Here is a 24305-nt window from a genome sequence, read left to right on the forward strand (position 1 = left end):
CCGCAAGGGATTTTCCATACAACATCATTCAAATTTTGTGCTTGTTAGAATGCTGCTTTGCTGCCAAAAAGTGACTATAATTAATTGCAGAGGACATCAAAAGAGAGACTGACCATGTAAAAAGAAATGCCCTTGTAGATGCCACAGCCAAGGCCCCTGCACTGAAAGGGCCAATGAAGCTTATGGGCGTGCTTTACAGCACACATAGAAGTGGGCCAGAACACTTTGAAGAAGAACAAAAATGGGCCAGGGTTTGCATTTCAGTCCAGGGCCCCTCTGGCTGGCTGAATGATGTTAATAAATTACTAATGCCAAGTACCAATCATAGGAATATAATTCAGCACTTTCATTATTCTTTTCACCCTAGAAGGGATTCTTGGTTTCTGTTAATGTCTCATTTGTTTATAGGGGTAAATCTTTTCAAGACACCAAAAGAGGTGACTCAGCCCTGTGAGCTCTTTGCCTGACATGACCCAAATGGCCAGCAATTTTCTCCTTCTCCAGATAAAACTGTCCAAAATTGAGGACCTCTCCAGGTGAGAACTGGCAACTCTAGTTTACTCAGATACCTTTCTGCAGGAGATTCAAATATTTGCTAATGCTTACTGATACCTTCACCGGTTAGATCGAGGTATTTCCCACCCCATCTGAAAAATCTTTACCAGAAGAAATATCTCCTCAGTTTGGGTATTCTAAAAGCCTGCAAAGTGGCCATGGCCCGTCTTTCACAGCAGGTGTATCCCGACACCTATCCTCAGCTTTAAGAATCCAATATTACCTTCACTCTGTGTGCAGACCGCAGTCCTCCGGAAAGGTGAAAGGGCTAATCCTACTCGAAAGAAGAATGTCGCTAAATCAGACGCCTGACTATCTCTAACACCCATAGCTTACTGTGGGTTTGAACTGTTCCAAAGTAAAACTTATAATTAAATCCTGTTGAGTTAACATTCGGAAGACCTTTCCTAAGCACAGATCTCCTAATAGATGAAAAGACTCATCAATTACAACAATATGTTATCAATCTAGGACAGGTGCAAAGGCACTCTGTGAATATGGAAACAAGAGTCTTCCCCTCCCACATGGGAGGAAAATTCAGTTTCAGCTCAACTAGGGATTTAGTCTTACTAAAGATGGGGGAGGAAGTTCTCCAACTGACCAGCTTTCCCCAACGTGGAAAGGACCACAGCAAGGACACCTGAGCTCTCCAATAGACGTTCAACGCCAAGGGATTCACAGGTGGGTACACGTGTGTGGAAGTAAAGCTGTTACTTATCTGGGAGCCGAATCCAAGGCTGAGAGAGGTGGGCGCGGGGCGATTTCAGCGTTGGTGGAGCGCGGGCTGGGTAGCTATGCGTCTGCTCCTCCTTCTCGCTTTCTCCTGCCGCTGTAATCCCGCCTTGGCCATGAAGGAAATCGTGCTCAGGCAGGCCAGGCGGTACGGAACCAGATCGGCGACAAGGTTGTATTTGACTCCATAAAAATTAAAATTTTGTATGAGAGAAAAATGCCTCTAAGTCAAAAGTCAAAAGACTGGGGAAATAGATCTGCAACATACAAGACAGAAAAAAAGCAAATTTGGGATATATAGATATATATAGATATATATAGATATATATAGATATATATATAGATAGATAGATAAATAGATATATTTAAATATCCGTTTTTAACACCATTTAAAAAAAATCGTCCTTTCCCCATTGAAAATTGTTGACGCCCTTGTTAAAAATCATGACCACATTTTTTGGTTCTTTATTTCTATTGCATTGGTCTTTGTGTCTGTCTCTATGCTGGTACAGCATTGTTTTGCGTACTGAAGTTTGAAACCAGTTGTTAGTCCTATAACTTTGTTAGTTTTTAACATTGATTTGGCTGCTTGGGGTTTTTTGAGATTTCATCTGAATTTTAGAATAGGTTTTTCTATTTTTGCAAATATTGGAATTTTTGTAGTGATTTTATTGAATCTGTAAAACACTATAGATAACAATGGCACCTTGACAAGATTTTGTCTTCCCGTCCATAAAAACATGATGTCTTTTCATTTATTTGTGTCATCTTTAATACTTTCATGCCATGTTTATAGTTTTTGCTGTACAGGTTTTTCATTTCCTTGGTTAGGTGGGGTTCTAAGTATTTTATTCTTTTGATGCTGTCATACATGAGACTGTTGTCTTGATTTCTTCTTCAGATAGCTTATTGTTATTGTAGAAATACAACGGATTTTTGTGTATTATTTTGTATTCTGCAGCTTTGCTGAATTTTATTTATTGCATCTGAGAGTTTATTTCACAGAAACTAAAAGATTTTTAATATATAAGGCTATGTCATCTGCAAACAGATAATTTTACTTTTTAAAAAATTGGAATATCTTTAATTCTTTTACTCACCTTATTGTTTAACTAGAACCTTCAGTACTATATTAAATAGAAGTAGTAAAAGCAGGCATCCTTGTTTTTGCTCTTAGGGTAAAAGCTTTCAGTCTTTCACCATGTTAGCTGTGTTTTTTTGTTTTGTTTTGTTTTTTGTATGGCATTATGTTAAGGGTTTTCTTTCTTTTTATAGTTTATTAAGTATATTTTATCATGAATGTGGGGTAAATTTTGACAAATGCTTTTTCTTCTTTGATTAAGATGATCACATGAGGGTTTTTTCCTTCTTTATGTTAATGTGATATTATGCTGATTTTCATGTGTTGGATCATACTTTTATTTCAGGAGACAATTATAGTCATTCATAGTTTATAAACCATTTAATGTACCGCTAATTTTTAGTTGGTGGTATTTTGTTGAAGATTTTTGCATCAGCATTTATAAGGGATGTTTGTTTGTAGTTTTCTTATGGTGCCTTTGTCTGGCATGGTATCAGGGTAAAACTAGCCTCATAGAATAAGTTAGAAAAAATTACCTCCTTTTCAACGTTTTGAAAAAGTTTAAGAAAAAGTGGTGTTAATTCTGCTTTAAACATTGGGAAGAATTCAACAGTGAAGCCATCTGGTCCAGGCTTTTCTTTGTTGCAGGGTTTTTGATTACTGATGCAATGTTCCTGCTGAATCTCCTTGCTGAATAGGTTTATTCAACTTTTCAGATTCAGTCTTAGTAGATTTTTTGTTTCTAGGAATTTGTTCATTTTATTTAGGCTATTCAATTTTTTAGTGTATAGTTCCTTATGGTACCCTCCTACATCCCTTTTTTACTCCAAAAATTTGTTAGTAATGTACCCATTTTATTTTTGAGTTTAGTAATTTGAATATTCCCTTTTTTCTTAGTCAATCTAGATAAAATTTTGTCAGTTTTGATCTTTTTCAGAGAACAAACTTGGTTTTGTTGATTTTTGATATTGTTTTTCTAGTCTCTATTTCACTTATTTCCACTGCTATCTTTATCACTTTTTTAATTTTGCTAGCTTTTAGTTGTCCCTCTTTAACAGTCTCTCTTTTTCCCTCTGTTTTTAGTTCCTTAGGAGTAAAGTTGTTGATTTGGTATCTTATTTTTTATAGTCACTTATAGCTATAAATTTTTCCCTTATGGTACTGTTTTTGATGTATCTCTTAACTTTTGGTATTTCATGTTTTTAATTTGTCTCTAGATATTTTCTATTTTCTCTTGTGATTTCTTCTTTTATCCATCCTTGAGTGTTTCATGCCTATATTTTTAGACATAAAATGTGTAACCTACAAAATTTTCTTGATTTGTTAGTTCTATTTGTTGTAAGTTTTTATTTCAGAATTAAATGTGTGTATCAACATTTGTTATGTTCTCATAAACTTTGTAATACATGGAGATTCCGGGTCCTCTTATGTAAGTCTCTACATGAATATTATTTTGAAACATTTAACCTTCTGTTTTAATATTTCAAAGGTCTAAATGAAATTGAGATTTTGGTTTCTGAGATGAAATCATTGTAGATGACTGAGAAACGCTTAAAAATTAGCCAAAACTTAAAATTAAGTAAAGTTTACCTTCAATATTCAACCTGAATAAGTCACCCTGTATTGCTGGTAATAAAGGATAAGTCTTTAATGGTATAAAAGGAAACTTCAGAGAATTTTTTTCCCCAGTTGACATATAAATTAAAAGATGTAAAAACTTTTTATGGCCTTATGCATTTTTTACTTTAGAATTCCAACATTTTATGGTTAAAATTTTTCCAAACAGATTCCTTTGTATTTGAAAGACAGTTTTTTAGTTGAAATGTTTAAGCAGTTAAATAAAGCCATGAAAGTTTCTTGAACTTGTGGGAATCCATGAGAAAATCTGACATTGTGTTCTATTCTCTTGGAAGGTATAAATATCGTTTGAATTCTGTTTTGCTGACAAGAAATATCCTGAGCAAGGCTACCTGGGACAATGACCTCACACATGGAAAATGTTGGAGCCCATGTGTTTCCAATCCGCTTTTTTTCCAAAAATTAGGGAAGTTCAGTTTTACCTTTGATACCCTCTGTTACTACCAATCCCAATGCCAGGGCTGTCCTACTTCTACAAGTGACAATGACAAATATAGGCCAGAAAAAAGATGAGCTGATGGCATTCCCAGCTTATTACCTCTCCTTGGGGGCCTTATCTTACCTACATGGATTCAACTCATAGACTCAGCTGGGTGAGGATCTATTATTCAGCTACATTAGAAGTGACTGCTTAAGACTCAGGTGTGTGGTGAAATGAGGCAGAATTTTCTCAATGGAGTGTTAGGAGAATTTTCCCCTCATAATTACCATCTTACTATCACTAAATCATAGCTAAAATGAGGAAATTATTCAAGAAGAAATAGAAATGTAATCTTATGAGGACATAAATTTAGAGTTTTGTGGAGAGCTCTTCATAATTTAATGGTGTTCTCTTTGAGCTGAGATTATAGTTGACTTTTCATTATAATATATTAGCTGTTCCAGACTATGCATTTATGTAAAGTTTTCTTTGTTGTACTTTAATTTCTGTGATACATGAGCAGAGCATGCAGGTTTGTTACATAGTTATTCACGTGCCATGGTGGTTTGCTGCACCCATCAACCCGTCATCTACATAGGTATTTCTCCTAACGCTATTCCTCCCCTAGCCTCCCACCCCATGACAGGCCCCAGTGTGTGATGTTCCCCTCCCTGTGTCCATGTGTCCTCACTGTTCAACTCCCACTTATGAGTGGGAACATGCAGTGTTTGGTTTTCTTTTCTTTTTTCTTTTTCTTTCTCTCTCTCTCTTTTTTTTTTTTTTTTTGAGACAAAGTTTCACTCTTGTTGCCCAGGTTGGCGTGTAATGGCGTGATCTCAGCTCAACACAACCTCTGTCTCCTGGGTTCAAGCGATTTTCCTGCCTCAGCCTTCCAAGTAGCTATGATTAAAGGTATGTGTCAAAATTCCTGGCTAATTGTTTGTATTTTTAGTAGAGACGGGGTTTCTCCATGTTGGTCAGGCTGATCTCAAACTCCCCACCGCCGCCTCCCAAAGTTCTGAGACTACAGGCATGAGTCACTGCTCCTGGCCTGGTTTTGTTTTCTTTTCTTTTGTTAGTTTGCTGAGAATGATGTTCTCCAGCTTCATCCATGTCCCCGGAAAGGACATAAATGCATAGTATTCCATGGTGTATATGTGTCACATTTTATTTATCCAGTTTATCATTAATGGGCATTTGTGTTGGTTCCAAGTCTTTGCTATTGTGAACAGTGTTGAAATAAACATGCAGTGCTGAAATAAACATACAGTGCATGTGTCTTTATAGTATAATAATTTATAATGCTTTGGGCATATACCCTATAATGGGATTGCTGGGTCAAATGGTATTTCTGGTTCTATGTCTTTGAGGAATTTTCACACTGTCTTCCACAATGACTGAACTAATTTACACTCCTACCAACAGTGTAAAAGCATTCCTATTTCTCCACAGTCTCATCAGCATCTGCTGTTTCGTGACTTTTTAATAATCGCCATTCTAACTGGTGTGAGATGGTATCTCATTGTGGTTTTGATTTGCATTCATCTAATGACCAGTGATGATGAGCTTTTCTTCATGTTTGTTGGCCACATAAATGTCTTCTTTTGAGAAGTGTCTGCTCGTTTTCTTTGCCCAATTTTTGATGGGGCTACTTTTTCTTGTAAATTTGTTTAAGTTCTTTGTGGATTCTGGATATTAGCCCTTTGTCAGACAGATAGATTGCAAAAATTTTCTCCCAATCTGTAGGTTGTCTGTTCACTCTGATGATAGTTTATTTTGCTGTGCAAAAGCTCTTTAGTTTAATTAGATCCCATTTGTCAATTTGGGCTTTTGTTGCCATTGCTTTCGGTGTTTTAGTCAGAAAGTCTTTGCCCATGCCTATGTCCTGAATGGTATTGCCTAGGTTTTCTTCAATGGTTTTTATGGTTTTAGGACTTATGTTTAAGTCTTTATTCCATCTTGAGTTATTTTTTGTATAAGGTATAAGGAAGATGTCCAGTTTCAGTTTCTGCATATGGCTAGCCAGATTTCCCAACATGATTTATTAAATAAGGAATAATTTCCCCATTGTTTGTGTTTGTCAGGTTTGTTAAAGATCAGATGGTTGTATGTGTATGGTCTTATTTCAGAGTTCTCTATTCTGTTTCATTGGTTGTTTTTGTACCAGTACCATGCTGTTTTGGTTACTGTAGCATTATAGTGCAGTTTGAAGTTGGGTAGTGTGATGCCTCCAGCTTTGTTCTTTTTGTTTAGATTTGCCTTGTCTATTTGGGCTCTTTTTTGGTTCATGAGAATTTTAAAATACTTTCTTCTAATTCTGTGAAGAATGTCATTGGTAGTTTAATGGGAATAGCATTGAATTCTTTTATAAATTACTTTGGGCAGTATGGACATTTTCAGGAATGAATTGTTCCCTATCCATGAGCATGGAATGCTTCTCCATTTGTTTGTGTCATATCTGATTTCTCTGAGCAGTGGTTTGTAGTCCTCCTTGAAGAGCTTCTTCACTTCTCTTGTTAGCTGTATTCCTATGTATTTTATTCTGTTTGTAGCAATTGTGAAGGAAGTTCATTCACGATTTGGCTCTCTACTTGCCTGTTGTTTGTGTATAGGAATACTAGCAATTTTTGCACACTGATTTTGTATCCTGAGATTCTGTTGATGAGATTTATCAGCATAAGAAGCTCTTGGGCTGAGATGATGGGGTTTTCTAGATACAAGATCATGTCATCTGCAAACAAAGATAATTTGACTTCATCTCTTCCTATTTAAATACCTTTATTTCTTTCTCCTGCCTGATTGCCGTGGCCAGATATTCCCGTACTAAGTTGAATAGGAGTGGTGAGAAAAGCCATCCTTTTCTTGTACCAGTTTTCAAGGGGAATGCTTCCAGCTTTTGCTCACTCAGTATGATATTGGCTGTGGGTTTTTCATATATGGCTCTTATTATTTTGAGGTGTGATCTTTCAATACCTAATTTATTGAGAGTTTTAAACATGAAGGGATGTTGAATTTTATGGAAGGTCTTTTCTGCATCTATTGAGATAATCGTGTTGTTTTTGTGTTTAGTTCTGTTTATATGATGAATTGCATTTATAGATTTGCCTGTGTTGAACCAACCTTGTATCCCAGGGATGAAGTTGTCTTGATCATGTTGGGTCAAGGTACCCTTATCAGTATTAAGTTTAGTCTTTTTACATAATCCCATATTTCTTGAAGGCTGTGTTGTTCTTTCTTTTTTATTCTTCTTTCTCTATTCTTCTCTTCCTGTCTTAGACAGATAGTTTTGAAGCTCTGAAATTCTTTCCTCCACTTGGCCTATTCTGTGAGTGATAGTTGTGGTTGTGTTGTGAAGTTCTCATGTTGTGTTTTTCAGCTCCATCATGTCACTTATGTTCCTCTCTAAACTGAATATTCTGGTTATCAGCTACTGTGTTCTTTTGTGATTTTTAGCTTCTTGCATTAAGTTAGAACGTGCTCCTTCAGCTCAGAGAAGTTTGTTATTACCCACCTCCTAAAGTCTACTTTTGTCAATTCAGCCATCTCAGCCTCGGGTCTATTCTGTGCCTTGTTTGGGAGGTGTTGTTTTCATTTAGAGGAGAAGACGCATTCTGCCTTTTTGAGTTTTCAGCTTTTTTGTGTTGATGGTTTCTCATCTTTGTGGGCTTATCTACCCTTGATCTTTGACGTTGCTGACCCTTGAACGGAGTTTTTAGTGAGGTCTTCTTGTTGATGTTTTTTTCTGTTTGTTTTTAACAATCAGACCATCTTCCCTAGGGCTAGGACTGCTGTGGTTTTGGGGGGTCCACTCTGGGCCCTAGTCACATCAGTCTCTCCTGCACCTGGAGGTATCACCAGTGAAGGCTGCAAAACTGCAAAGATGGTAACTTGATCCTTCCTCTGGGAGCACCAGTCTAAGAGGGTACTGACTTGATGCCAGCTGGAACGCTCCTGTAGGAGGTATCTGGAGACCCCTGTTGGGAGGTCTCACCCAGTCAGGAGAAACAGGATCAGGGACTGCTTAAAGAAGCAGTCTGGCTGCCCTTTGGCAGAGCAGGTGTGTTGTTCTGACCCCCAGGAGTCTCCAGAGCCAGCAGGCTGGAAAGATTCAGTTGGCTGAACTGGGGAGACAGCAGCAACCCCTCACCCTGGGGACTTCATCCCAGGGAGAAATCAGAGTTCTGTCCATAGAAATCTGGCTGGAGTTGCTAAAATTCTGATGGGGAGGCCCTGTCCAGTGAGGAGGGATGGATTTCAGTCTCACTTAAAGAAGCAGCCTGGCCACGATCAGTCACAACAGCTGTACTGTGTTATAGGGTATTCCTCCTGGTCCCTAGTGCCAGCAGGCTAGAGTGGCCAACTCAAATCACAGATAGCAGCTGCCCCTCCCCCTGGGAACTCGGGCCACCTCTGGCTTTCTCCAGCCTGCTGCCAGTGGCCAGCTGGAATTCCAAGCCAATGGGTCTTGTTAGGTGCTGTGGGAGTGGGGCCTCAGAATGTTGTCACTTGGCTCCCTGGATTCAGCCCCCTTCCTAGGGGAATGCACAGATGTATCTCCCAATTTGCTGGAATTCTTGGGGCAGAGTATGCAAAATTCCTGGGTTTCCATGCATGCCCCAGTAAGCCAGCAAGGACTCCACTGAGAATCCACATAGCTCTGTGCTTCAGACCCGAGTCCGTGGTGGCTGAACTCATGAAGGGATCTCCTGATTTGCAGATTGCAAAGATCCATCGGAGAAGCATGGTTTCCTGTGCAGAGTCGTACAATCACTCATGGCCTCCCTTGCCTGCGAGTGGGGACTTGGCTAGCTCCGTGCCACACCTGGGTGGGTCATCGACCCACTTGCTTTTCCTGACTCACTGTGGGTCGAGCTGTCTGCCTAGTCAGTCCCAAAGCAAGAAACTGAATACCTCAATTGAAGGTGCAGAATTCACTCGCAGTTTTCATTGCTCTCTGTGAAATCCACGGGCCACAGCTGCTTCTAATCAGCCAGTTTGGCCCCATCTAAAGTATGATTTCTTAATACATGAGATGTTTTAAATACGTAACAATAATTATATTTATCACAAATATATTTTGTCTCAATGTGATATACAAATTGCTAATAAATCATTTCTTTTTTGGTTACCACAAAGTTATCTGGAAATGTAACGTCTGCCATTTATAAAATTTTTGTAGAGTTAATAGAACTTTACTTGAAGGGAGGCTGGCAATATGCATCATGACTTCAGGCACTGCCAGTGAAGTTGTGGAGTTTGAAGTGGTACTCACATCTTGTTACTGGGATTATAAATTAGTACAAATTATATCAATTGTGATTAAACAAAATATACCAAAATTATAAATGGAAATACTCTCTGATTCAGCATTTTCATTTCCAGAAATTTACCCTACAGACATACTCATGATGCCTGGAATTATGTATGAATGGGAGAAAGTATTATACCACCTTTTTAATTAACAAAAGTCTAGAAATAACCTTAATGTTTATCAATCACATTAATGATTATCACCTTACTCTTTATTGAAATTATGATTATTCATATGATAGAATACTATGCAACTATTTAAAAAAATAAATATTAAAAGGATGCTCAAAAATGATGTCCAAGATATGTTACAAATTAAAAAACCTGGGTGTAGAGCCAATTGTCTGATATGCCTCAATTCCTATAAAATCAGAGTGTATATAAATGCATAGAGTATCTCTATTAACTGGTAACTGTTACAAAATTCAAAGTTAATGCAAACAAGCCCTTTCTTTTTTATGCTAAAACTCCAAGGAACTGCACAACATTTGAGGATTTCCAACACTTGCCAATCTACCTTTGAACCTACAGATTTTAGGAAATGAAGCTCTTGAAAAATGAAGCATTAATATTCCTAGCTACAGTTGTTTGGAACATAATTAGAATGGTCTATTCTTTGAAAGTCTGTAAAATTTGCTCATACAACCATCTGGGCCTAGTCCTTCCTTTGTTAAAGAATTTATTTTACTAGAGGTTTTATATTCTTCATGTTATAGTACTTCTTAGGTTTTCTATTTCTTCTTGATTCTTGAGTCAATTTTGGTACCACTTAGTACCCCACAGGGTGCTTGGGCTCAGAATATATCAGCCAAAGGAAGAGAGAAGAAAGGAAGGCAGGAAGGAGGGAAGAAGAAAGGAAGGAAGGAAGAGGATAAAGAAGGAAAGAGAGAAGGAAGGAAAGATGAGAGAAGGAAGGATGGAGGGAGAGAAAGAGGGAAAGAGAAAAAAGAAAAGAAACAGGGAAGCAGGGAGGGAGAGAAAGAAGAAGGTAGATTCAGGAAGGAAGAAAGGAAGGGAGAGAGAGAGGGAGGGAGGGAAAGAAAGAGAGAAAGGTGAAAGGTAGGGATGGGAAGAGAAGAGGAGCCATCCACAGGGTACAGGCTGTTTGTTCACTCTTTTAGTTAACCCACGCAGTTCTGCCTTTTAAATATTCCACCTTCTGCTATGAGTTACACTGTTCAATATTCATTCCTATGACCATTCAAAGGTCTATGTGTGCCCTGCTATGATGGAGCATGGGTTCAGCTCCCAAACTGAACTCTCAGCCAAAATATTCATGACTGGTCTCTCCCATATTCTCATCAATCCCCCATGTATGGTCTTCATGTGTCCCCCGGAGCTCAAGTGTTGGAAATTTAATCCTCTATGTGACAGTGTTGAGAGGTGGGGCCTAATAAGAGTGATTGGGTTATAAGATTCTGCCCCCATGCATGGATTAATGTCACTTTCTCAGGAATAGGTTAGTTATCTTGGAGGTGGGTTAGTTATCTTGGGAGTGGGCTTATATTAAAAGCAAGTTCAGCCCCTTTTGCTCTGTTTCTTTCTCAAAGTCTTGCTCTGCTGCCTTCAGCCATGAGATAACACAGCAAGAAGGCCCTCACCAGATGCAGACCCCTCATCCTTGGACTTCCTAGCCTCCAGAACTCTAAGAAATAAATTTATTTTCTTTATAGATTCCCTAGTCTATGGTATTCTGTTATAGCAGCACAAAATGAGTTAAGATGTCCCATTACATGGAGAGTGCTGATCCACAGCGTTGAGATCATTGACTTAGGAATTGGAGTCTTATACAACACCCCTACGGGAGTTGGCCTCCATATTCCCTAACTTCCAGGAATCTCAAATGGTGATCTCAGACCACAATATAGCACAGATATTTTGCATTTGGCAATATTGCCCACTTTTCCACAACTTTATCGTGGCAGCTTTGATGTGTTCACTTCTATGATCCCTGAAAGGATATGAGTTCAAGATCCTGCAAGGTTGCAATCCAAGGATAGAAGAGCCTAGACAAGAGTTACATCACCTGGTTGATCAGTGCAGAGATATGTCACAAAGCCCCCGTAGGCAGAGCCTAGTCAAGAGTTACATCACCTGGGTGACAGGCAAACAACAATGGCAACTTATTTTCATCCCCACTTCAGTCTTTGAGGTTAGACAGACCTGGATTCAAATCCAAGCTCCACCCCTCGCTGTGTGACCTTGCTTATGCTGCTATCCTCTCTGAGACTTGACTCTTCATTTGTAAAATGAGGATAAAGCCCCTTCTCTCAGGGGATGTGCCAAGGATGAAATGAGTCATGCATTGGTCAGGACAGGTGTTGCTGTGTAACAAACAAGCCCCCAAACCTCAGTGGCTTCAACAGCAAAGTTGACTTCTTTTCTTTTTTTTTTCAGGGGGTGGGTTGCGGTGGATGGAGTCTCACTCTGTCAGCCAGGCTGGAGTGCAGTGGTGCAATCTCAGCTCACTGCAACCTCCACCTCCTGAGTTCAAGAGATTCTCCTGCCTCAGTCTCCTGAGTAGCTGGGACTATAGGCGCCTGCCACCACACCTGGCTAATTTTTTGTGTTTTTAGTAGAGACGGGATTTCACTGTGTTAGTCAGGATGGTCTTGATTACCTGACCTCATGATCTGCCCGCCTCAGCCTCCCAAAGTGCTGGCTTTACAGGCGTGAGCCACCACACCGGGCCTTGACTTCTCCATTGATTTCACATCCATCACGGGTCAACAAGGGGGCTCTGGTGGTCGTAGTCATTCAGAGACTCAAACAGATAGACCCTTATCCCAGAAGATGCTCCCACAGTTCAAGAAACGGTGCAAAGAAAACACAATCAGCCATAAGCCACTTCTTAAATCCCCTGCCCGGAAGGGATACACATTTCTTCTGTCACAGCTGTTGCCCAAAATGTCTCAAGCGGCCAGGCACAGTGGCTCACATCTGTAATCTCAGCATTTTGGGAGGCAGAGGCAGGCAGATCACCTGAGGTCAGGAGTTCAAGACAAGTCTGACCAACATGGAGAAACCCTATCTCTACTATTAATACGAAAATTTGCCGGTTGTGGTGGCAGGTGCATGATAACCCCAGCTACTCTGGAAACTGAGGCAGAAGAATCACTTAGACCCAGGAGGCGGAGATTGCAATGAGCCGAGACCAGGCCACTGCACCCCAGCCTGAGTGACAAAGTGAGAGTTCATCTCAAAAAAAAAAAAAAAAATCTCAGGGTATGTCTGAACTAGGAGGGTAGAAAGAATAGTCGTTTTCGCTGCCACCAACCATTGAAACAAAGATGCAGATCATTGACGTAAAATTACAGTTAGTTCTTTCCCACTCCTTTTCAGCTTCTCTTCATTGCTATGAGCCAGCGTCTCCAGTATCAGTTTTCAGTCTGTTTCCTCCCAACCCCTAGTGCACCTTTCAATACGTGCACTGTGATAAACTGGGAAACACTGTTCAATATACCCTCTGGAAGTGAACATTCTGCAGGCATCTAGGTAGAGGATGGAGAGACTGCAAGGGGCAGGAGCTCTCTGGCTGGACCTTGATCATGTTCAAGCCCCAACCACAGACCTAGGCATCGTACTTCAGCCACCTTGTAGCCTTGGCTTGCAACATCTCCACATGGAAACCAAAACGCAGCAGGGCCGATGTGATCTGAAAGATCCTGAAGTTTCCCAGACCCCCTCTTGTACCCCTTGCGCAACATGCACACAGTGACCTGTATTCCAGAGGGTCCGCACAGAGCTGCCTTTCCTTCTGCCAGACCCTGCGGGACTCACGCATTCTGGAGGCTTCCTGCCCTACAAAGGCAGCCAGATTCCCACCATTCATCCCTGCACCAGTGGTTCATGGCCAGCTTCCTCACCTGCACTCCAGAGGCTCATGGCCAGCTCGCTCACCTGCCCCAACGGCTCACGGCCTGCTCCATCCCCTGCACACCAGCGGCTCACGGCCGGCTCCCTCCCTGCATTCCAGCTGCTCAGGGCTGGCCACGTCACCTGCACCAGCGGCTCACAGCAGTCTCCCTCCCCCGCACGCCAGTGGCTCACGGCCGGCTCCCTCACTTGCACTCCAGTGGGTGGCCTAGTGCTTGTGCAAAAGCCCTGCCCAAATCCACAAACGTCCCTTGTGTGGTGGCTGAACCACATTTTATGACATCTGAACACCTTTCAATTCTGTGCTTCCTTGGGTACCTCCCTCTGCACTAGGGCACCTGGCAGAGTTGCTTTATGTCTTACAGTGACTCTTTTATCATAGTTTCAATCCTTTATACTACACTTCCCCGTTAGACCCACTATGTGGTTTCTATCTCTTGATGGGACCCAGGCTGCTACACAACTTAACCCATGCAATTGCACTTCATTAGTTCCTCACCATTGGCCCAAGATCATGCTCCACCACCCTTCTCTGCCCCCTGGCTTCCTTTCCTTAATTGAAACCCCTAAACGCCCTCTTTGGACCCAAAGCTTACCTGCTCTTCCTTCCCTATATTCTTGGCCAGACATAAAAATCTGATGCTCCGGCAAATGCAGAAATGGGGAGAAGGCAGGGGAATCATTTCTCCTCCCTTAGGTAAGTACTGAGAGTTATGTTATTCCATTGTGTGAGGAATAAAAAAATGAGGCATAGAGAGCTGCCGTGATTTGCCTGGACCAAGGACGTTGTCCTGGCAGATGTGAAACCAAGATTTAGGTGTCCCGAATGTCAGTCCAGCTCCTATGCCTTCAGAACGTGCCTTGGAGGGAGACACTGGGGGACCCCCCTCATGCTAAGCACTCAGGGGTACCCAGGTGCTGAGAGTGGGGACGTGACTGGCTGAGTTGACTCTGTCCAGTCCTCCTACACCAAATAAGGATGGAAACCCTCACATAATAGAAGTGAAGAGAGGGAACAAAGCCAGGAACTATTAAGAGGCTGATGCCTGGAAGGCCTGGGCAGAATGACAGGGAGATTGGAGCAGAACAGAGGCCGTAGATGGGGACAAGGGGAAGGAAGTGGACTCAGTGGCCAAATGGCACCTTCCATCTAGTCTTTGTGAACTACAATCATTCTGCCCTATGGTTCAACGAGTCCTGGAGAAAATGTGTTTTCTGCAGTCTGGGGAGGTGAGAATAAAACAATTCAGCCTTAAGAAGTTGAAAGCCCAGGAAATCATAGCACGTGGAGATGGGATTCATACTTAAACTTCCTGCCCTTGACTTCTGGTTTGGCCACGTGACTCACTTTGGCCAATGGATGTGGTAAAGTGGTAGTCTGCCCATTCTCAGCCTGGGTGGTAAGATGAGACCTTCACATTTCCCTTTGTTCTTTGCACTCCTGCCATTGCCATGAGAAGAAGGCACCCTGGTAGACCCCAAACCCAGGAGGATCAGAGACACTTGGAGCAGATCCAGCTCAGCCAACACAGTTTGAGCTGAAACCTCCCAAGCAACCCCTGCTCATGAGTGAGAAATGGTGGCCTATGGTCGTAGGCCTCTGAGGTGTGGGGTTACTTGTTACCAAGCAAGAGTTAACTAATAGAGATTTCTACCTCACATCCATACAAATCAAAGAACAAAGGAAATAAAACAGAATCTGAGAAACAGATTTCCAATTTTTAGAAGAAAACAGAGGACAGATTTTATGACACTAAGCAAAGAAAAGCTTTTTTTAATATGACACAAAACACAGACACCATAAAAGAAATTACTGATAAATTCAATCGCATTAAATGCAGAAGCTTTGATCTGACAAAAAAGGCAATGAATAAAGTTAAAACACAAAGACAGTGCATGATATGGTTTGGCTGTGTGTCCCCACCCAAATCTCATCTTGAATTGTCCTCCCATAATTCTCCTGTGTCATGGGAGGGACCTGGTGGGAGATAATTGAAATAATGGGGGTGGTTCCCCCATACTGTTCTCCTGGTAGTGAATAAGTCTCACGAGATCTGATGGATTTATCAGGGGGTTCCACTTTTGCATCGTCCTCATTTTTCTCTGGCCACTGCCATGTAAGTAGTGCCTTTCACCTCCCACTATGATTCTGAGGCCTCTTCAGTCATGTGGAACTGCAAGTCCAATTAAACCTCTTTTTCTTCCCAGTCTGGGGTATGTCTTTATCGGCAGTGTGAAAATGGACTAATACAGTGCACCAATAGGGAAAACATATTTGTAAGGTATTTGGCCAAAAAAGCATTGATATCCAGATCATTAAAATCAAAATTGGCCAGACGTGGTGGCTCATGCCTGTAATCCCAGCACTTTGGGAAGCTGAGATGGGTGGATCACCTGAGGTCGGGAGTTCGAGACCAGTCTGACCAACACGGAGAAACCCTGTCTCTACTAAAAATACAAAATTAGCCGGGCGTCGTGGCACTTACCTGTAATCCCAACTACTCAGGAGGCTGATTCAGGAGAATCGCTTGAACATGGGAGGCAGAAGTTGTGGTGAGCCGCGATCATGCCATTGCACTCCCACCTAGGCATCAAGTGCAAAACTCCATCTAAAAAAAAAAAAAAAAAAAAAAGCACTTACAAGTCAGCAAGGAGAAACCAAAGACCCAACAGACATATGGGCCAGGAGCTATTCACAGAGGAGGAGACCCAAAGGGCTGGGAAACACAAGGCACGCATTCAGCTGCACAGCAAAATCTAGGAACAATATCAGAAAGTGCGATAACAAATATCGATGAAGATGAGTGAAGACGGATGTGGGCACTGCTGGCGAGGGGCATAGTGAGGTCTCCAGCCCCAAGGTCATCTGGCTGTGCTTCCTAGGAAAGAAGGGCTGACAACAGACCTGTCCCAAGACCCCAAGCCTCACCAGGCTATGTGCAGGCCTTGGACCAGAACATCAGCATCAACTTGGGGTGGGGGTTGAATGGGGCGTTGCGCATCCTCTGCTCACCAGAAATGCAGGATTCTAGATTCATCTGGAAGATATTGTTGAAGGAAAAAGCAACTTTCAGGAGAGTATGTACAGACTGATATTTGTACAAAATTGCAAAAACAGACCAAAGAGCACTATCCATTCTTCATGGACAGGCACACTAGGTATTAAACATGGATGGGAAGACACATATTGACTTCAGAATAGTGGGGAGGGAGGCGGTAGCTGGACTAGAAAAGGGATATATAACTCGAGTGTCAGCGTGAACATTATGGCTGAATCCGTAGTTTTCTTCCCTTAAACTCCGAGCAAATGCATCCAAAAGCTACCACGTTTGAATTTTAACTGGGAGGTACATGAAAGTTTGATGTCATTATCCCCTACATAGTCCTGTGTGTTTGTAATATTGAGCCATATTTTTTAAACACTTGACACAGCATGAAAGGAAGCTTGCCTACATGGTAACAATGGTTATCTTTAGGTAGCAGAATTCAAGACTGCTTCTTTTTCTTTTTTTTCCTGCTTGTATATTATCTCTATTTCCCTGTGTGAGGATTTAAGACTGTTGTGTTGAAAAGGCTAGTATTCTAACGCCATGCATCATAAGCATAAACCGTGCCCTGGCTGGCAGGACGGGGAAGAGGGAGCATGTCTATTTACCTGGCCAGCCCTAGGCAACTCTGCAGAGAAAGACACAGGCACTTCCCCTCTGCAGCCAAAGAGTTAAGAAGGCTTGATGTGAAATGAATCATTCCAGGGGAGCTAAATCCCGGCCTTATCTAATTCTGTATCCTGAGGCTGACTAATTTAAATTCAAAAATAAAATAAACATCATCTTTAAATAGGGATTAAATACTCAGCGGGGTCCCTAGATGAACAAACTCACATACATTTTATGGTATGGATTCAGGGGGCCCGGGGTGGGGCGAGGGGTATCTGTGGGGATGCTCTCTGAGCGAAGGTGAGAAAATCGCCAGTGCTCCTGGATTCCAGAGCGCATTCACCTTTAGCTTCTTTTCTGGATACCCGCAGAAAACCAAAGAGCCACGCTGTGGCAGGATCTTCACACAGGAAGTGGGCTTGTGCCCTGTGTCCCTGAGGGAGAAGGGATTAGTGGAGGGAATAGGTGAAGAGTTTGGAGGAAGTCCCTGATGTTCTTAGAAAACAGTAGGAAACAGATTCCCTTGCCTGGGCATTGTTCCCAAATAGGAGACAAGAGCATGAACTAAAAACAGAGACTCCCGGCTCCCTCCATGTTCCCTGAGTTCAGAAGGGAACCCAGGGAGGTGAGGCAAGGAAAACATTGACGGGCTGACATGTGCCTGGAGGGACCCACGAACCTGAGTCAGGCATGAGAGTGGGCAGCTGGTGGATTCTTCCAGGCCTGCATCACAAAGCCATGCGGACGTCCCAAGAACAAGCCATGTCTGCAGAGGCCTCTACTGCATCCCTGCCTCGTGGGCACAATGTCACAGAACAGAATTACATCATGTGGGAGACCATGGGCAGTGTGGTTGTCATAATGGAGCTGGACCCAGAAGGTCCCAGACCCAGGTACAGCTATGTCTCTGCTATAGTCATGTTTTTGTGCCCCTAAAATCCGTGTGTTGAAACTTAACCCCTGATAGGTTAGGTTTGAATTAGGAGGCAAAGACTTTAGGAAGTGATTTCATCATGAAAGCAAAGACCCCATGAATGGGATAAGTGGCCTTGTAAAAGGGAACCAAGGGAGCTTGTTCTCTCCTTCCACCATGTGAGGACACAGCTAGGAGGTGCCTTCTATAAGGAACAGGCCCTCAACAGACACAACCTTGACCTTCCACTTGCCAGCATCCAGACCTATGAGACACAAATTTCTGCTGCTTATAAGCCCCCTAGGCTAAGGTATTTTGTTACGGTAGCCCAAATGGAATAAGACAGCCTCTGACCATCTTGAGCAACTCACTTATCTGCTGAACTCTCCACTGATTTAACTGTGATGAAATCCCTTCAACAGATGTATATTGAACACCTACTGTGTATAAGGACACACTGTGTTATTGGATAGGGTATAAAGCAAGTCACAGTTCACCAGAGGTAGGCCCTGCAATAGCAGAAGAGCAAACCCAAGTTGCTGTGGCCAATGGGGGAAGGGGTGGGTGTCAGAGAAGAAGAGAACATGCTAGAGTCCATGTCTGCAGCAATATTGGAACGTCTAATGGATGGTTACCAAAGTGGTGACTTCTCATCTTCTTACAAAAACTCATAGTTGTCCCTGTGTAAAGTCTTCCCAGAAGTGCAGGGCAGTTGAGAATATGCAGATCAGAAAAGAGAAGAGGACAGACAGAACACATTGTTGGCATCAGCAGCCACGGACTTCTTGCAGAAAGGAAAGCATTTCTCCTGGATCCCTGGGTAGCAGATAAACGTACTGAAATACATTTGTTGTCTGTTTGATACACTGACTTTGAACATTTGCAGACCGAGAGGCTGAGAATCTTCTCCAACCAGATGGTGTGGGGCGTGGAAGTACAGAAAGGGATCAAAGGAGGAGGAAAACAGAGCAATGAGAAGGGAGCTCTCAGCATGACCAACACAGAGACCTGGGTCTCTGCTACTAACAATACAAGCTAATGTATAATGATTGCAGGTCTGCAAACAGCAGGCTTTCCATATCACATATGAGAAGCTCTGATGACAAACCTGTGTGACAGGTATTGTTGTCAGAGGCAGAGAGTTGCTAAATAATCACACGCAACTGGTGGAATGCCAGAGAGTTTGGTTTTAATTGGTCATCTTCCTGTTTGCTTTCTATTTGTCCCATCTGTAGTCTCCTCTCCTTTTCTTCTTTCTCTGACTTCTTTTGAATTTGTTGAGTATTTTTATTTCATTTAATCTTCTTTTTTGGCCTTTTACATCTAACTATTTTTGCTTCATTTGGTTTTGAGTTTTAATCATTGCTCTTTGGTTTATGGTATATCATATGGTTTGGATCTGTGTCCCTACCCAAATCTCAGGTGGAAATGTAATCACCAATGCAAAACGTGGGGCCTGGAGGGATGTGATTGGATCATGGAGCCAGTTTCTCATGGTTTAACACCATCCCCGCTTGGTACCACATAGCGAGTGAGTTCTCACAAGATCTGGTTGTTTAATAGTGTGTGGCAACTCCCCCTCTCTCTCTTCCTCCTGCTCCAGTCACATAAGATGCGCCTGCTTCCCCTTAGCCTTCTGTCATGATTATAAGCTCCCTGAGGCCTCCCCAGAAGCCGAGCACATGACAGAATCACGTTTCCTGTGCAGCCTGCAGAACTGTGAGCCAATTAAACCTCTTTTCATCATAAATTCCCCAGTCTCAGACATTTTTTTTTTTGAGATGTAGTCTCACTCTATCTCCCAGGCTGCAGTGCAGTGGTGCGATCTCGGCTCACTGCAACCTCCGCCTCCCTGGTTCAAGTGATTCTGCTTCCTCAGCCTCCCAAGTGGCTTAGCTGGGACTACAGGCATATGCCACCAAGCCCACCTAATTTTTTTTTGTATTTTTAGTAGAGACAGGGTTTCACCATATTGGCCAGGATGGTCTCAATCTCTTGAACTCATAATCCACCCGCCTCAGCCTCCCAAAGTGCTGGGATTACAGGTGTAAGTCACCATGCCCAGCCCCAGTCTCAGACATTTCTTTTTTTAAATTTATTTATTATTATTATTAAATTATTGTCATTATACTTTAAGTTTTAGGGTGCATGTGCACAACGTGCAAGTTTGTTACATATGAATACATGTGTCATGTTGGTGTGCTGCACCTATTAACTCGTCATTTAGCATTAGGTATGTCTCCTAATACTATCACTACCCCCTCCCCCAACCCACAACAGTCTCTGGTGTGTGATGTCCCCCTTCCTGTGTCCATGTGTTCTCATTGTTCAATTCCCACCTATGAGTGAGAACAGGAGGTGTTTCGTTTTTTGTCGTTGTGGTAGTTTGCTGAGAATGATGGTTTCCAGCTTCATCCATGTCTCTACAAAGGACATGAACTCATCATTTTTTATGGCTGCATACTATTGCATGGTGTATATGTGCCACATTTTCTTAATCCAGTCTATCATTGTTGGACAGTTGTGTTGACTCCAAGTCTTTGCTATTGTGAATAGTGCCGCAATAAACATATGTGTTCATGTGTCTTTATAGCAGCGTGATTTATAATCCTTTGGGTATATAACCAGTAATGGGATGGCTGGGTCAAATGGTATTTCTAGAAGAATCACCACACTGACTTCCACAATGGTTGAGCTAGTTTACAGTCCCACCAACAATGTAAAATTGTTCCTGTTTCTCTGCATCCTCTCCAGCACCTGTTGTTTCCTGACTTTTTAATGATCGCCATTCTAACTGGTGTGAGATGTTATCTCATTTTGGTTTTGATTTGCATTTCTCTGATGGCCAGTGATGATACTGTGGTTTTGATTCACATTTCTCTGATGGCCAGTGATGATTAACATTTTTTCATGTGTTTTTTGGCTGCATAAATGTCTTATATTGAGAAGTGTCAGACATTTCTTTATAACAGTACAAGAACAGACTAATACAGTATATGTATTTAACTTAGCATTGGCTGCCATCAACATTATACCACTTCACATAGAGGATAAGATCCTTAAAACAGTGTCCGTTCATTTCCCTCCTTTTGGGTTTTGTGTTATTGTTTTCATGCATTTTACTTCTATAAGTGCTGTAAACTCACATTAATTTGTTATCATTTTTTGCCTTAGACCGTCAATTATCTTTTAAAAATGCTTTTTAATGTTGTATTTTTGCTCACACATTTGCCATCCCTGGTGCTCTACATTCTTTTGTGTACATCTGGACTTCCATCTGGTTTCACTTTCCCTCTGCCTGAAGGATTTCCTTTAATATTCCTTGTAGTGAGGACTTGCTGGTAATGTATTCCTCAAGTTTTCAATGTCTGAAAGTCTTTATTGCACTATAATCTTTGAAAGATATTTTTGCTGGGTGTAGAATTGTAGACTGACAATCGTTTCATCCTTAAGTATTTTATAGAAGTCACTTTTACTACCCTCTGGTTTGCATTGTTTCTGTTTTTTTTTTTTTTTTTTGAGACAGTGTCTTTCTCTGTCACCCAGGCTGCAGCGCAGTGGCATGATTTCAGCTCACTGAAACCTTTACTTCCTGGGTTCAAGAAATCCTCTCACCCCAGCCTCCCAAGTAGCTGGGACTACAGGTATGCGCCACCACACCCAGCTAATTTTTGCATTTTATGTAGAGGCCAGGTTTTGCCATATTGCCCAGGCTGGTCTAGAACTCCTGGGCTCAAGTGATCATCCTGCCTTAGCCTCCCAAAGTGCTGGGATAACAGGCATGTGCCATCACATCTGGCTTTGCATTGTTTCTAACCAGATGTCTGCCAACTTTTTTTTTGAGACAGAATCTCACTCTGTTGCCCAGGCTGGAGTGCAATGGCACCATCTCAGCTCACTGCAACCTCCGCCTCCCAGGGTCAAGCGATTCTCCCTGCCTCAGCCTCCTGAGTAGCTGGGGTTACAGATGCGTGTCACCAAGCCCTGCTAATTTTTGTGTTTTTAGTAGAGACGGGGTTTTGCCATGTTGCCCATGCTGGTCTTGAACTTCTGGGCTCAAGTGATCATCCGGCCTCAACCTCACAAAGTGCTGGGATTACAGGTGTGAGCCACCACACTCAGCCCATTTTCATCTTTGTTCCTCTCTGTATAATGTCCTTTTCCCTTTGGTAACTTTTCAGATTTTCTCTTTGTCACTGGTTTGGGGCAATTGGATTATGATGTGCTTCAGTGTGTCATCCTTATGTCTCTTGTGCTAAGGGTTCCTTGGTTTTTAGATCTCAGGGATTACAGTTTTTCTCAAATTTAAATTTTTTCAGCCACAGTTTTTTGAAATATTTTTTCTTCTACTCCTCTCCACCTTCTTCAGGAACTCCAATTACACATATATTAGTCCTGTTGGTGCTGATTTTCTGTTCAATTTTTTCCATTATTTTCTCCATGTTCCATTTTTGATAGTTTCTACTGCTACATCTTCCAGTTGACTAATCCTCTTTTGTATAACATCTATTCTATTTTAAATGCCATTTAGTATATTTTTCATCTCAGACGTTGTGTTTTTCATCTCTAAAAGTTCAAGCTGGGTCTTCCATGTCTCTACTTCCATGTTCTAGCTTCCCTTTACTTTCTTCTTGTGGAATGTTATCATTACAATAACTGTTTTAATATCATTGCTTATTAATTCCATCTTATTTGTCATTTCTGCATCTATTGATCAAGTTTTCTTCTCATTATTGAGACATTTCCTTTTTCTTCACATGCCTGGTAATTTTCAGCTGGATGGCAGACAACATGAAATATATCTTATTGTGTGTTGGATATTGTTGGGTTCCTATAATATTATTGAGCTATGTTCTAGGATGCAGTTAAATTATCTGGAAAGATTTTGGTTCTTTGAGGGTTTTCTTTGAGGTCTTGTTAATTAGGACCTTAGCAGCCTCGGCCTAGATCTAATCTTCCGCAATGCTGAGGCAATTCTTTTCTGAGTGTTCCATCCAATCGTCTGGAAAGTATAAGATTTGTCCACTGTTGCTGGTGGGAACACCAAATATGCCTGGTTCTGTGGGAGGTTCAAGCATTGTTCTTTCTGTTTCCTTCAGGTATTTTTTCCACCAGACTTGTAGTTTACACACATACATGTGCTGATAAGTATTTAACTGAAGACTGGAGAGTTTTTGTTTTGTGACTTTGTCTTTTTCAAGCCCTGAATACTCTGCCCTGCAGAGTTTATCTGAGCTTCTTTGGTCTCCCCGGACTCCAGCTTCATCTACTCAACTCAGGACAATCACCAGGCTCAGCCTGGGTTCTCCATCCCTGAGCTGTGGCCTAGAAATGGTCTCCACTCCCTGATTCCTTTCTGTTCACAGCACCTGGGCAGCCCAGAGTCACAAGAAACTCTAGGCCATGTGGCAGAATGCCCATTAGCCCCACTTCACCACACTGTACTCTCTCCATCCAGTGCTAGCTGCAGCCACGCTGTCTCACAGTCCAGAATGCTAGCCAGAGACCAAGCTTTCTGCAGTGCCTTGGCTGGGGCCCACAGATAAGGATGGCCAAGCAGTGCTCACAGAAACCAGCAGATGCCATCAATCGGTTTTACATCCGCCAGGCACTGAGAATCTCTGGACACCAGAAGTGTCCTCTGTTGCCAGAGCTGAACGCTCAAGTGAAGACTCCAGAAGTCCTGAAATGTGGGCAGTCTCCCATCATTGTCTATCAGTGGCCACAAGGACAAACACTCTTTCCATGGCTGGTGAGATGTCCAGCACACTTGGGAATCTGGAAAGCCCCTTTTCAACTTTATGCCTTAGCTGGGCTCTCCATTTACCTCAGGTCCGGCAGTGCACATTATGGGGAACACCACTGGGTGCTGGGATGAGAATGGCACTTGGCATGTGAGCTAGGATTGAGAGCCCACTGCTCTCTTCCCCCGCGAGGCAGTGGCCTGTTACCATCTCTGGCTTCTGTCCCCTTACCAGCCTCCTCTGCTACAATTGCATTTCTGGCAGGCAGTGGATCAGGAAAGCACTGGCAGTTGAGAACCATGTGGAGAACCACTACTGGCCAAGCATTCTAAACCTGAGAGCAGAACAGGAATACAGCAGTGCTGAGGTGAACTTGACA

This window comes from Pongo abelii, chromosome 17 (assembly GCF_028885655.2).
Source record: "Pongo abelii isolate AG06213 chromosome 17, NHGRI_mPonAbe1-v2.0_pri, whole genome shotgun sequence".
Classification (NCBI taxonomy): Eukaryota; Metazoa; Chordata; class Mammalia; order Primates; family Hominidae; genus Pongo; species Pongo abelii.